General features: G+C 40.4%; 1 pseudogene; it reads right to left on the minus strand.

The window, feature by feature from the left end:
- LOC122562957 overlaps positions 1 to 14165 on the minus strand; it is a 16080-nt pseudogene extending 1915 nt beyond the window's left edge.
- Between the last annotated feature and the right edge of the window lie 1352 nt (positions 14166 to 15517).

Here is a 15517-nt window from a genome sequence, read left to right on the forward strand (position 1 = left end):
AGAAAGGTGGCAAATGGTGTTCAATGTAGGTAGGTGTGAGGTGATTCACTTTGGTAAGAGTAATAAAAAGATGGGGTACTGGGCTAACTGTCGGATACTTGGTAGTGTGGATGAGCAGAGGGATCTTGGTGTCCATGTACATAGATCTCTGAAAGTTGCCACCCAGGTAAATAGTGCGGTGAAGAAGGCATATGGCGTACTGGCTTTTATTGGTAGAGGAATTGAGTTCTGGAGTACTGAGGTCATGTTGCAGTTGTATAAGACTCTGGTGCGGCCGCATCTGGAGTATTGTGTGCAGTTTTGGTCGCCATACTATAGGAAGGATGTGGAGGGACTGGAACGGGTGCAGAGGAGGTTTACCAGGATGTTGCCTGGTATGGTAGAAAGATCGTATGAGGAAAGGCTGAGGCACTTGGGGTTGTTTTCATTGGAGAAAAGAAGGTTTAGGGGTGACTTGATAGAGGTGTACAAGATGATTAGGGGTTTAGATAGGGTTGACCGTGAGAACCTTTTTCCACGTATGGAGTCAGCTATTACGAGGGGGCTAGCTTTAAATTAAGGGGGTGGTAGGTATAGGACAGATGTTAGGGGTAGGTTCTTTACTCAGCGAGTCGTGAGTTCATGGAATGCCCTGCCAGTAGCAGTGGTGGGTTCTCCCTCATTATGGGCATTTAAGCGGGCATTGGATAGGCATATGGAGGATAGTGGGCTAGTGTAGGTTAGGTGGGCTTGGATAGGCGCAACATCGAGGGCCGAAGGGCCTGTACTGCGCTGTATTCTTCTATGTTCTATGTTCTATGCACTTTGAGTAAAGAAATACCTCTGACATTTGTCTTGTACCTCTCTCCCCTACTTTAAAGCTGTGTCCACTCACGTTTGCCTTCCCCATGCACTTCCCCTGTCCACCCATGTAACCCTCTGATTAACTTGTACGTCTCTATTAATTCACCTCTCAACCTTCTTCTCTCGAGTGAGAACAACCTCAAGGTCCGCAGCCTTTCCTCGTAAGACATTCCCTCCATACCAGGCAACATCCTAGTAAATCTCCTCTGCAGCCTCTCCAAAGCTTCCACATCCTTCTTATAATGCGGTGACCAGAACTGTATACAATACTGAAAGTGTGGCCGCACCAGAGCTTTGTACAGCTGCAGCATAAGCTCCTGGTTCCGGAACTCAATCCCTGTATTAATAAAGGCCAAAACACTGTATGCCTTCTTAACAACCCTGTCAATCTGGGTGGCAACTTTCAGGGATCTGTGTACATGGACACTGAGATCCCTCTGCTCATCCGCACTCCCTAGAATCATACCATTAGCCCAGTACTCTGCATTCTGATTACTCCATTCAAAGTGTATCACCTCACACTTGTCCACATTCAATTCCATTTGCCACCTCTCAGCCCAGCTCCAACCTACTACATCCTTCATCACTATCCACAACTCCACCTACCTTAGTGTCGTCCACAAATTTGCTAACCCATCCTTCTATGCCCTCATCCAGGTCATTTATAAAAATGACGAACAGCAGTGGGCCTAACACTGTCCCTTGTGGTATGCTACTAGTAACTGGACACCAAAATGAACATGTTCCATCAACTACAACCCTCTGTTTTCTTTCAGTAAGCCAATTACTTATCCAAACTGCTATGTCTCCCACAATCTCATTCCTCTGCATTTTGTATAATAGCCTACTGTGGGGAACCTTATCGAACGCTTTGCTGAAATCCATATACACAACATCAACTGGTTTACTCTCATCTACCTGTTTGGTCACTTTGTCAAAAAATCAATAAGATTCGTTAGGCACGACCTACCCTTCACAAAACCGTGCTGACTTTCCAGATGGTTGTAAATCCTATCTCTTATAATCTTTTCCAACACTTTACCAACAACTGAAGTGAGACTGACTGGCCTGTAATTACCAGCATTTTCTCTACTACCATTTTTGAACAGGGGAACCACATTTGTTATCCTCCAGTCCTCAGGCACTATTCCTGTAGACAATGATGATTTGAAGATCAATGTCAAAAGTTTCACAATCTCTTCCCTTGCTTCCCAGAGGATCCTAGGATAGATCCCATCTGGCCCAGGGGACTTGTCTATCTTCACATTCTGTAATAATTCCAATACTTCTTCCCTATGAACCTCAATCTCTTGAAATTCTTGAAAAAAAGTAGTAAAGTGTTTAATTTGGAAGTGGGCTCCATATTTCCAGCCCGCAACTCGGACATTCTGTAGATTTGTCATTGCTGATGGTTAAGTCACAAACCAGACTTCTTTCCACCTTATCTGACTTAATCAGAATAGAATATCTTTTGCTCTGTCTTTTTCTTAATCAACTACTTAGCTCTCCTGCCATCTGATGCATCATTAATACTCCCAACGCTGTTTGCTCATTACCAACATAATCATATCATTGATGTACCTTGGTCTAAATTATACATGGCATACTTTGCGCTTTAATCTCACCGCTCACCTTTCTCCTTGTGGATGGAGTGTCTCAAAGGAGTCGATATAAATACTGATGGTTCACCACACATTCAAAATTAACACCACTCAGCCAGGTTTCAGTAGAAATGTTTAATTTGCTGATCACGCTGTCGGGATTCTCTCCAGGCTGGTCATGAATCTCCAGTTTCAGAGCCTTCTTTTCTTGTATCCAGGTGACATTGACTCCAAAAGGAAGATTGCACACAACGCAGGTTAACGTCACCATTGCCTCCAGTAAGACCTGTTGTATTGGCGGTTGGAGGATTTTAACTGTGCAATCATGGCACTCGCTATATCCTATGAAACAGAATTCTTGTTTAGGATCAAATCTCACAGTCTTCAGACTATTTTCTCAGAAAGTGAAGAAACCACCTTTCTAATGGCAACTTACAGCTATTACTGAAATGGTGTTTATTATTGTTTGCATATTTTGATTTGTGAAAACATTCGTGATTACTTATAACATACCCTGTGTAATTATTTCTAAGATTTGCTTTGTAACAAGTGAAACTTGTGAAAAAAGTCAAAATCAAAGAAACCATGATGAAACCCATGTAATTACCTTTCTTTCAGAGTTCTTCTCTCACTAAACACCATCTATTGATACTTGAGATGAGTAATCTGAATATAAAGACTTCATTTCTATGTTCATGTTCCTTACATGCAAATGCTCGGTGCGAAATCACATCCCGAATTTTGGGGAAACTGATCAATCATAATTGTTCTTTGTCCTCCTGAATTTGAGGCTTTTCAACAAAAAGTGTAACACGAGATTTGAATGGCCACGGAAATTCTGTCTTATATGTTTAACGTGATCGAAAATAATTTGCATTGTTGGTGTGAGATTGTTCATTAAAATATGTCATTAAATATTATTCATGTGTCGGATTTGGAATAGATCTGAAAACAAGACACTGAGTAAACATTGGAGATAGCGTAGGGCACCAATCATTCGGTTAGTTCATGACTGGTCTCCACTTTCACTTTTTATATTTTTTCATAGAATAAAAAAGGAACGTCTGAAATTAGTCTACAAACTCGATGGAAATTTCCTTAGCGTTATTCAGACTACCACTACTCACTGTATGAACATCCCCATCCTGAAACCAGGCTGAAATAACCTGGGTGCAGTCTCTAGTTCATTCATCCCTATTGTAGCAATCCCACCAGAATTTATTCTCCTGACTTTGAATGCTCTCTCCATGAGTGACCTGGCAGGTATAGACTGCGTTGTTGGACCATTCACCATAACCGACTGTCAGCCGACTCGTCACCGAGAAGTTGTCGTTCGCCTCACACACAGGAGACGTGAAGAAGCCAGAATCCATGGACTGGCCATTTTTTAACCAACTTATGGAGATTGACTTCGGATGGAAATTGATGATGGAACAGAGGACGTTTGCAAATTTGGTGCTTGCAATTTCTTCACTGGTACTCACAGTTAGGTGAAGATTAGGATGGAGAATACCTGATGGAAAATCATTATATACATTGTCTATCAAATTTGATAGCAAATGCAACCAGGTCTTAATATTAATGTTTATTATCGTTAATAGATACCAACCTCGATATTGCAAAAATCATAATTGTTCCGAGTTCTATAGAAGCTGTGATCTGTACAGAAAGATTAGTAGAACGACGTGAAGGGCCAAAATTAAAGGGCACAGCAAGGAAGTCAATAAGGTATAGAAATTGTCGGCCATTTAATTCAGCAAGGAGGTAGCGGTGGTGGATGGCATTCGTTTTAATGAAAGGAGTCTGACGAGCAAACCAAAATGAACTAAAGGCATAAATGAGTCATTGGTGCAATTGATATCATGGAGGCATTTTGAAAGAGGGACAAGAGTGGCAGTTTAATGTTCCAGGGTATAGTGTCTTCAAGAAAAGATGTAAAAGGGTGGGGGAGGGGGCGGTGTAGAAAATGTCTGCTCCATCAATTCTGACAACAGTATTTTCAGCTGTAAAGAGAAATGAAATCATGGATACCTCCACAAATGAAGGCAAATGGACAGTACATCAAAACCAAACTAAAGCAAACATAACTTCTGTGAGAGCAGTACAGACCTCACTATAGGTCCAAAAGATGGAGAAGTGCAGATACACGGGCTAATTTCAGAGAAGTGTAAATTAAATTGGGGGAATGATAAAAGAGCATTTACCTCACTCAATGTAAGCTTGGGCATTCATCGTGTCAAAAGTTTAATGGCAGCAGAATTCTGAAAATGACCCCAGGAGAACATTTTAATAAAGTATGTGTTTAACCCAGACCTTGCAAAAGAGGGTCGAAGCTGGGCTTAACTTTAGGTAATGAAATCGACCTAGTGGCTAAAACATCAATGGTGGAGCACTTTGCAGACAGCAATCAAATCTGGTGGATTCCAGATTGTTCTGGAATGAGATAGGAATGGGCCTTAACCAAAGTTATGAAGTGGGGTAAGGACAGTTTTAATAAGATCAAGTGATGATTTGACCAGAGTGGATTGAAAGCGGACACTTATTGTTAAGTTTGAGCCAAAGCAGTAGGACATATTTAAGAAAGAATCAACAAAAGCACAGGGGTGACTGCTCCCATAAAGCCAGTGTGGGACCAAGTATGCAGCAAACCCTGGATATCAAAGGACATGGAGGGTGAGATAAAGAGGAACAAGGGAGGCTTATGGTATCTATTGAAGTCTCAAAAGAATAGAAACTCTCATGGAGTACAGAACGTGCAAGAGGGAGTTTCAGAGAACGAGAAAAGGACTATGAAAATTAATGAAAGTCAAAATAAAGGAAATTATAAAAAAGTTACAAGTTCATTCATAATAAAAGGATAATGCAGGAAACTGTAATGCCCTTTAAGTTCTACAGTGTTATAATTGGTGTGGAGTCAGAAAATTAGGTTGCATTCGAGAACGCAGAGGCTGAGGGGTGACCTTATAGAGGTTGACATAATTATGAGGGGCATGGATAGGGTAAATAGGCAAAGTCTTTTCTCTGGGATCGGGGAGTCCAGAACTATAGGGCATAGGTTTAGGGAGAGAGGGGAAGATATAAAAGAGATATTTGGATGGGTACATGCATAGGAAGGGTTTGGAGGGATATGGGCTGAGTGCTGTAGGTTGGACTAGATTTGGTTTGGATAGCTGGTCGGCATGGACGAGTTGGACCGAATGGTCTGTTTCCATTCTGCACATCTATATGACTCTATGAATGCATTGTATCAGTATTCACTGGTAAGAGAGGCAATATGGGTATAGAAAAAATGGAGAAGTGTTGTGATGTACTTTCAGAAATTAGGGTAGATGATGTGATGTTCTGTGTTGCCTCACTGGATGAAAAGCAGTTAGATTTCCATGTCAAATAAAATGTATACCATGCCGATGAGCGATACAAAGGATGAAATATTTGGATCACTGGCAATAATTTAGAATCCCTGTCTGACCACAGAGGTTGTGCAATGAGTGTAGATCAGCCAACGTGGTAGCGATACAGAGGAAGGGATAAACAATCAAACCACAGGCTTGTCAAGCTCGGTTCAATAGTAGGGAAATTATTGGAACTATTGAGAAGTGTAATTAAGCTTTATTGGGAAAATCAATCAACAATTCTCAGCATGGTTTTATTGAGGGAACGTCATGTCTAAACAATTTAAAAGGTAGTTTTTAAAGAGATAAGTTGATGTCCAGATGATAGCAAAGATCAGAGCCAATGGGATCAGAGTTAATTTGTCAAATTGGATCCAGAACTGGCTTAGTAGCAGGGAGCAGAGGATAATGGTTGTAGGATGTTGGTGTAACTGGAAATCTGTGTCTAGTGGTGTTCTGCAGGGATCAGTGTTGATTTCCTTACTATTTCTTTAGCATATAAAATAACTTAGACTGGAATGTAGGAAGGTTGACCAGTAAGTTCGCAGATGAAACAAAAATTGGTTGGCCATATGAGGTGAGAAGTTGCAAATGGAAATCATTTTTATGCAGAAGAATCTATGAGATATTACATTTTGATTGGTGGAACCCTAGAAAAGACTGAAGACCTTTGGTGTACATACCCACTGATCCCTTTTAGTACTGTAGCAGGTATGAAGGATATTTGCTTTTATTAGCTGAAACATTGACATTAAGAGTAGGGAGAGGATACTGGAACTTAATTAATGCTTGTTAGGCCATACTGAAACATTGCATGCACTGTACCAATGCATGCTATCAAAGGAATGTGATTATACTGAAGGCAGCATTGATCAGATTTGCCAGGATTTTGCCTAGGTTGGAGGGTTTTAGTTATGAAATGAGCTAGACAGACTGGGGTTTGCCTTGGAGCAGAGGAGAATGAGAGAGAAGATGATTGTGATATCTGGAATTATGGCAGCCATAGACAGGGTAAAAAGGATGAAACCTTTCCCCCTGATGGAGGGATAAATGCCTCAGGGTTAAGGTGAAGCCAGGAGGATGTCAGGGGAAAACAAAATCAAACAGAATGGTTAGAATCTGGAGCTCATGTCTGTAAGTCATGTAGAGGCCAAGCCCCTCATAATGTGTATGAAGTATTTTAGATGCATATTTGCAATTGCAAGTCACACAAGGCAGTCGATAAAATGCTGGCACATTAGACTGCAATATTTAGATAGCTGATATTGACTGGACTGAAAGGGCTGAAGGACCTTTACTGTGCCGTATACATCTATGACTCTGAAATGTGTTATAAATAATACCTTATTCATATTAATCGCAGATGTTCTGTTTATCTCAGTTCCCACAACACTTACATAGCATTCTGTGCTCTGCTAGGACCCGCTGTGTTGAACCTCACAGTAGATTTTGTTACAATCTATCTCTGACTCAGGCAGGGTAAACTGGCTGCTCAAGGTGTAAGTTCCCTTCTGGTTTCTCACTGATGGGTATGTCTTCAATCCAGCCGTGATTGGTTGCCCATGTTTCTTCCAGGTCACATTGGTGACGTCAGGGAAATAGTCCATCGTCAAACAACCAAAGACCGCCGAACCGTTGGTGTTGTGTTTCTGACAGGAGGAGACTAGGCCATAAAGTGTGGGGGTAGACGGCGTCTCTAGGGTAGAATGATCAATTGAGCAAGTTAGATTATGTTAATTCAACCTTAACAGTTAATCAAATGTATCCTCAGCGGTAAATGTATGCCTGTATATTTCCTGCTAAAATTTACAATGTAACTTGAGTATATTTTTATTTTCTATCAGTTGTTGATCATGATCTATTGGTTCCCTCTTAAGAAACATGCCCTCTCCCTTGACAATTGCCATGCAATTTAGGAATAAGAATGTCCTGATCCCACCCCCAGTAACTGTTTGAAAATCTTGCCGTTTTACACTTTCATTGGATTGCAAGTGAAGAGCAGAGAAGTTTCACGAAATGTGGATGTTGGAAATCAAAAACAAAAACAGAAAATGCTGGAAAAACCCATCATCTGAGGACAGAGATCAGAGTGAACGTTTCAGGTCTAGTGAGCCTTCCTCAAATTATCAATGTAAGTCTGATTGTTCCTTTGGAAAGAAGGTCACTGGCAGCAGCACAATCAGGAACTGAGCACTGGGAGTGGAATGATATCTATCACAGTTAATTTCATGCTAATTGCCTGAAAGTTGAAACTTTAACAATTATCTCAATTCTGGAGACCAAGGTAAATTGATGTTCCTCCATTGAGGTTCAGAGACTTGAGTGTTACAGCTAACTAAACTGAACATTTACATGGATATGATTTGAAAAAATTACAAGTACTCTTTAACTTCAATAACTATCAAACTGACATTGGCAGTTCACTGCTAAAACTCTAATATCTTAGACTAACCACCACATTCACTCTCAATCTCGACCACAATTTCCACTCGCATTGACAAATCCAACCCAGTACAGCCCATTCACCCTGGAACACACAACCCCGATCACAAGAGAGTAACACATTCCAAGACAATTTGTATTCCGGATGGACATGTGAACTACATTCCCCTCACTTAATTCCACTCCTGTCACCCTGCACCTGGTCCATAGTAAATCTGGCACAATCATTTTCACAACGTATGACAGGACCCGTCTTCCCCAGATCACCTTAGCCCTTGATCACTGATCTCTCATCTTCCCCAAGTCAATCTGTGCACATTGCATCAAAGCTCCCTTCCATCTGTCCGTTACTACCTGCCACTTTGCCAGACTGCAAGCTTTGCATTTTGACATCATGACCACTGTGACTTCATTACAGTGACCTTCTATCCCTTTACTCCCCCGGCACCCTGCTCACCTCTCAACTCACCATCTTGGCACAGATAGAACTCCTGCATGACTGCTCAAAACTACTCCAAACCAACTAAGCACAACTCAACCAACTTAGATTTTTAGATTAGATTACAGTACAGTGTGGAAACAGGACCTTCGGCTCAACAAGTCCACACCGACCTGCCAAAGCACTACCCACCCATACCCCTACATTTACCCCTTACCTAACACTACGGGCAATTTAGCATGGCCAATTCACCTGACCTGCACATCTTTGGACTGTGGGAGGAAACCGGAGCACCCGGAGGAAACCCGCGCAGACACAGGGAGAACGTGCAAACTCCACACAGTCAGTCGCCTGAGGCGGGAATTGAACCCGGGTCTCAGGTGCTGTGAGGCAGCAGTGGCACAACTGTGCCACCGTGCCGCCCACTTATTTCCTTGTGACCATTATCATTTGCCTTGATGCCACCCTGTCAGACTAGATGCATGCCAGCTTACCCAGCAGCCACCCAACACCTCGCAGCCTGCCAGCTCAAACTCTACCACATTCCCACTCTATCCCGCATTAGCTCACCACCTTCCAACTTCGAGCTGACAGAGTCACAGAGTCAAAGTCATGCAGCACAGAAACAGGGCTTTCAGTGCAGCTTGTCTATGCTGACCAGGATTCACAAATTAAACTTACGCCATTTGTCTGCATTTAGCCTATATCCACCCAGATCTATCCAGTTGGTCTACCTGTCCAAGTGTCAACAAAATGTTCTAACTGTATCTGCATTTAACCATTCCTCTGGCAGTTCATTCCAATATCAGGTACAGCTGCAACATGAAGCCCCAACCCCTATACTCGATGCTCTTAGCAAAGAAGACATGCATGTCAAACACCTTCTTCAACACGCTAGCTACTTGAGACACCACTTTCGAGAATCTAAGTATCTAAAACCACAGGTGCCTTTGTCCGACAACACTACCCAGTGCCCTACCGTTAACTGTAAATTGTGACAAGATTTTTCTTCCCAAAATGCAATGTCATATTCAGTTAAATTAAACTCCATCTGCCACTCCTCAGCCCAATGGCCTAGCTGATCGAGATCTCATTGTACTTTCAGATAACATTCTTCACTGTCAACTATGACACCAATTTTGGTGTCATGTGCAAACTGACCAACCATGTTCCATTCAGTGGTTTCATGGTTTTCAACCAATATTGTACCCTGTTCACATTTTCCCCAATACCCATTTTTTAAAGGTTGAGGGAAACATCTCCTTCTTGAACGGATTTAATATTTTGACTGCAATCACTCTCTGTGAGAGAGAAATCCAAACAATGAACCGTAAACAGAATGGTTCAATTTTAACAGGTGTTGGAAAAGAGCAGCAAGATTCATGATGATCTCATGAATCTCATTTACCTTCCCTTGCAACCGCAGGAGGTGCAACACTTGCGCCCACACACCTTCCCTTGCAACCGCAGGAGGTGCAACACTTGCGACCACACCTCCCCCCTCACTTCTCTCCAAGGCCCCAAAGGAAACTTCCACATCCGCCACAGATTCACCTGCACCTCCACCCACATCATCTACTGCATCCGCTGCAGCCGGTGTGGCCTCCTCTATATTGGGGAGACACGCCGCCTACTTGCGGAGCGATTCAGAGAGCACCCCTGGGCCACCCGGACGAACCAACCCAACCAACCTGTGGCACAGCATTTCAACCCCCCCTCCCACTCCACCGAGGATATGCAGGCCATTCGACTCATCCACCGCCAAACCACAACAACCCGACGGTCGGAGGAGGAGCATCTTATCTTCCGACTGGGAACCCTCCAACCACAGGGGATGAACTTGGACTTCACCAGTTTCTTCATCCCCCCTCCCCCCACCTTGTCTCAGCCGAATCCCTCCAGCCCAGCACCGCCTTCCTGACCTGCAGTCTTCTTGCACTCCCTCGCCACTGACCCTCCGACAGTGCGACACTCCCTGAAGAAGGGCCTGTGCCCGAAACGTCGAATCTCCTGTTCCCTGGATGCTGCCTGACCTGCTGTGCTGTTCCAGCAATAAAGTTTCAACTTTGATCTCCAGCATCTGCAGACCTCAGTTTCTCCTCGAAGATCTCATGAATGGACGAGCATTCTAGAGGGAGCACAGTGTCTCCTTCAGCTTCTAAATTTGCTGTGTTCACATGTTCTTTAGGCAGTATGGCCCGAAACTGCATTGGTCTGTTCTTCAGATTATTATTTCAAGCAGAATTGCTAAATAGTCTTTGTCAATGATCTTTTAAAGCCACAAAACGTGTGTGTTTAGTGTACAGCGGAATTGAAAGGTTATTCGTGATTAATTATATCACAGTCATGGCATTTTCGCTCAATAGCAAGAATTAGATTATACTTTTGAAATTCTATTTATATTTTTGTGACTTGTAAACTTTTTAAAGACATGATATAGCGGAGCCAGTGTTGGAATGGGGTGAACAAATTTTTAAAACATCACAACAACAGGTAAAGTCCAACAGGATTATTTGGAAGCTTCGCACTCTAGAAATATTCAATACATCAGTTCAGTTGCATGACACTGATCTTTTTCCATAAATTCTGGATCTTATGATCCTGTTCCACAGCTACCTGATGCGCCGAAAGCTAATGCTTCCAAATAAACCTGTTGGACTAAAATTTGGTGTTGTCTTATTTTAAAATTTTGTTCAAAGCTGGACCTTGTGTTCGAAGTAGATAACTGACTTCTGAATTTGGAATGTAAGGCATGGATTAGTTTAAATCTTCAATTATGTGTAAGTAAATATCGTGCCCTAAAGGTAACTTCATTTTCCCTTCATTTCCAAAACCTTTGCGATCTGCTTTTCAACATAATATTCGGCTTTATAAAAGTTCAATACGCATGCTGTTTGCATTCAATGTGAAAACTGTAGCGGTTTACTGTCACCAACCATGTAAACAGTGCAAAAACAATGTAGAAACCAGAAACAACTTCACCAATATAACAAATTTAATGTCGCCCAAGCACATTCTCTCCTCAAAAAGAACAAAGAACATTAAGTTACAACACTGAGGAACAACGATGTATTTGCAGCAGAACTAACTCTGCAAACATTTTCAACAGAATCAAGAACATAAATCTAACCACAAAACAATCCCAAACTGGAATCCAAAAACACTGCTTACCATCAAACAAGCTAATGAAAAATATTGAATAGAAACAAGGAGTCATATCAGCAGCCTTGTTTGTGAGTCAACTTATTTAAAAAACACTAAGTTTTAATGTTTTCAGCAACAATTCAATTTATTTCCAACCCGTACACCTTTCCTGATCATTTCAATCTTGTGTAATGCACAGTAAAGCAGTTAAAGGCATTTACTGATTAATCACTAAAATCAAACAAAATGATTTCAATGGACAAACATTACCATTATAATCGTATGATAAGTTTAGTCTCAATTACGAAACCTGATGAATTCAGCAGTTTAATACTTTAGTCCCAAATTTCATATGAATGTGGCCAGACAAAACAGACTTTACTTAATTTACAATTAGAACGGATATATTTTTTAAAAATGTCAATGCATTAAAAAGTCTAGTTCATTTCTCACACTTCCGTGCTTCTGCCTTAATTTGGTACTCAGTTACAAATGGATACAACATTTTTCAATCAATCAAAAAAAAATCGCCACGAGAGTTTAACAAAGCAGAAATGATTCAGGACAAATAAAGAACTTCACAAATATTCGTTATTAAAAGTCATCCAGACACATACACACTGCAAAAAAAAAACGCCAATTACTGAAAGCATGAAACGCAGTTCAATTCCTGAAATTGATTAAAAATCCAATCAACTCAATTCAACAGAATCATATAAAATAAAATCAGATTCCAATCAACAAAACAACAGAATTAAATGAAAGAGAATCAGAATCGAATCAACTCAATGTAACAGTATCACATAAAACAAATTCAAAATCCAATCAATGCTGCTCAACAGAATCAAATAAAACAAACTCTGAATTCAATCAACAGAATGAAATATAACACTGCAAGAAAGTTTCATGACAGAATCTAATGTGCTTGACATCAACCAAATTAATAAACTGAATGACAAACTACAATCACGGTAAGAAAATTATGTATATGTAGAATAGATTCAAGAAATTAATATTGATATTTTAGCATAGTTGATCATGTTTGGTAATATTTCGAACATCTTTAAATTCTTAGCATTTGCTGACAATAATAAAACTCAGAGTGGGTGTCACTGACATTAAACATTATTTCTACCTTACTGCTTAAGATACTGTTGGCGTTTCAATTAACCCAGCCACACAGATTCACAGAGCAGTTGACTCCCTCACCACCATTTAGTTATTTGCTGAGACTTAAATTAATTTTATAATCAGTTTTAACAAAAATCAATTACAACCAAATCAAGCTCAGCACAGAACATGTGTTTCATTTAATTCAGGAATTATTACCATGAATAGAAAGTTAAAAGAAATTCATCAAGGAAGTTCAAGTTTCTTGCCTGCAGTTCCCGTCACCATGGTCCCTTGGCCCCAGCAAGGAAGGTAGTCACAGTGTTACATTCTCTGAAGTGGTTCACACAATAACGGGCTCGACAAATAAAAAAAATCTACCATTATTTTAAATATTTCTTACCACAAGCAAAATAAATTCACGATAAATCTTCATCACATTACGATTGTGCTAGTGAATACTGATCACTCTTGATAAATGATATTCACTAGCACAGTCTTGATAAATGATTATAATGATTTATACTTCACAGAGTAACACGAGCTGGACCTCAAAATCACCAACTGGTGCATCAATAATTTACAAATTAAACTGTGATATTTACATCATATCCCACAGAAGAAATGCAAGTTAAGAGGTTTGGAGAAGTAAACATTGACTGGTTTCAACAGCAAGGGCTGAACGGGCTATTATATTGATCATAATTGCAGTGACACTCCAGTCACACGTACGTCTCTTGCACAGTAATAGATGGCGGTGTCTTCGATCTTCAGGGTCTTCATGTTCAACGCGAAGATATTTTTCGAAGTGTTGTTGGACGCAGTAAATCGATCCTTAATCGCTGGGGCATAGTCATTGCTGGATGAACTGTAGTAGTGAAGCAGCCACTCCAGGCTCTGTCTGGGAACCTGTCTGAGCAAGTACATATAGCAGTTACCAAGATCAATACCACTAGTTTCACAGGTCAGTTTCTGAGTGCCTCCGGGGCGGCCGCTCTCTGCCTCTGGTTGAGTCAAAATAACCTCCGACTGGATACCTTTAAAAAGAAAACAAAATGCTGATGAAATGACACCTGAGTCTTTTACATTCCTGGGGTAGACGAACATTGACTCAGTGACAAAGAGAGATGAACAAAAACACTCACATGAAAAGAAAGTCACTAACAAACTGAGAAACATTGTTGACATAATCATTCTGCTAACTTGTGGAAAGCGGTTCTGACAAGACCTTTCTAAACAAACCAGATTTAGGAGTATCGAATGACGGTCCAGTGACCAGGATTTATATGGCCATCAGAAGGGGCAGGCTTACATGTTCCACCTGTTGGTTTCCTGGTATCACCTTGCACAGCCCTAAACGATGGGCTCATATATTTATACGAGATATTTTCGTAAACATGGATGTACACACATCTTGGGAATAGCTTGTTTGGAAGTGTTTTTTAATGGTGAAAGTGAAATTGAAAAGTTTGAGGTCTGTTTCAGATGATAGTTTAAATGTTAGCTCTCTTTATTTCAACATTCATTCACAAGCAGATAAAACTAAAATCAAAGATATTATTATCCAAGAAAATAACTAACTTTTCTTCTGGACTCTCCAAGTCTCCGTCACATGTAACTCATAAGGGACGTGTCTAAATTCAATTAAGGCAAGTGAATACAGAGAGTGTCCAAAGTGATTATGTTTAGAATATTCAATTAGAAATTAACTCCCTTTAATTCTACATTCAACCACAAGCAGATAGAGATAAAAAGGAGTGCAATTAATTTATCAGACAATAAAATTACTGACTTTATGTTCGCTAACATTCAAGATTTCTCTCACATTACAAAATAACATATAATTTCTAATGGGCGTTTCTAGATTCAATCTTGGCAGCCCAATATGAAGATATCTAAAGTGATTGTGTTCATAATGTGGGTGCATTAAACAGTTTGGACCGGGAGATTAGAAGAAATTCTTCACATTGCAGAATATCTGTCTTTGTATCTTTTTCAACCCTAAGATTTGAAAATGCATAGTGAAGGAAAACTGTGTGCCTGATCAATAAAAAGTGAATTGACAGTGATACATAACACTCAATAAACTTGTGAAAGAGAATCTAATGAACTGAAGCAGGCCGGTTGATAAGTTAAAAAAAACACCAACATCCAAATCTTTGGAAGCAATTGTGTGGATATATCAGGAGTGTCTGGCAACTTACGGAGTATTAAAATAATAAGTTCTGTAGATGTAGGTCATAAACTGCACATTTCTCTACTCTTTGGTGGCTATGACAATGTTTGTTAATTAATTGAAAGCAGCAAAAAATAACCATTACATTACACCAGTATAAAGGTCCCACTCAATTGTTATGAGATGCATTAATCAGAGAATGGTGCAACAAGTTATGCAAGTTCAATTCAAGTTTGTTAATTTACTTTCAGATGATTACAAATGTTACTGCAATGTGGGAGTTTGAATCCATTAACTTTATATTCAGGAAGGATAATGAATAAACACGCTTAACTAACTAGAATGACCTTTAGGTGAAAGTAACAGAAAT

The sequence above is a fragment of the Chiloscyllium plagiosum genome, chromosome 26 (assembly GCF_004010195.1).
Source record: "Chiloscyllium plagiosum isolate BGI_BamShark_2017 chromosome 26, ASM401019v2, whole genome shotgun sequence".
NCBI classification, from domain to species: Eukaryota; Metazoa; Chordata; class Chondrichthyes; order Orectolobiformes; family Hemiscylliidae; genus Chiloscyllium; species Chiloscyllium plagiosum.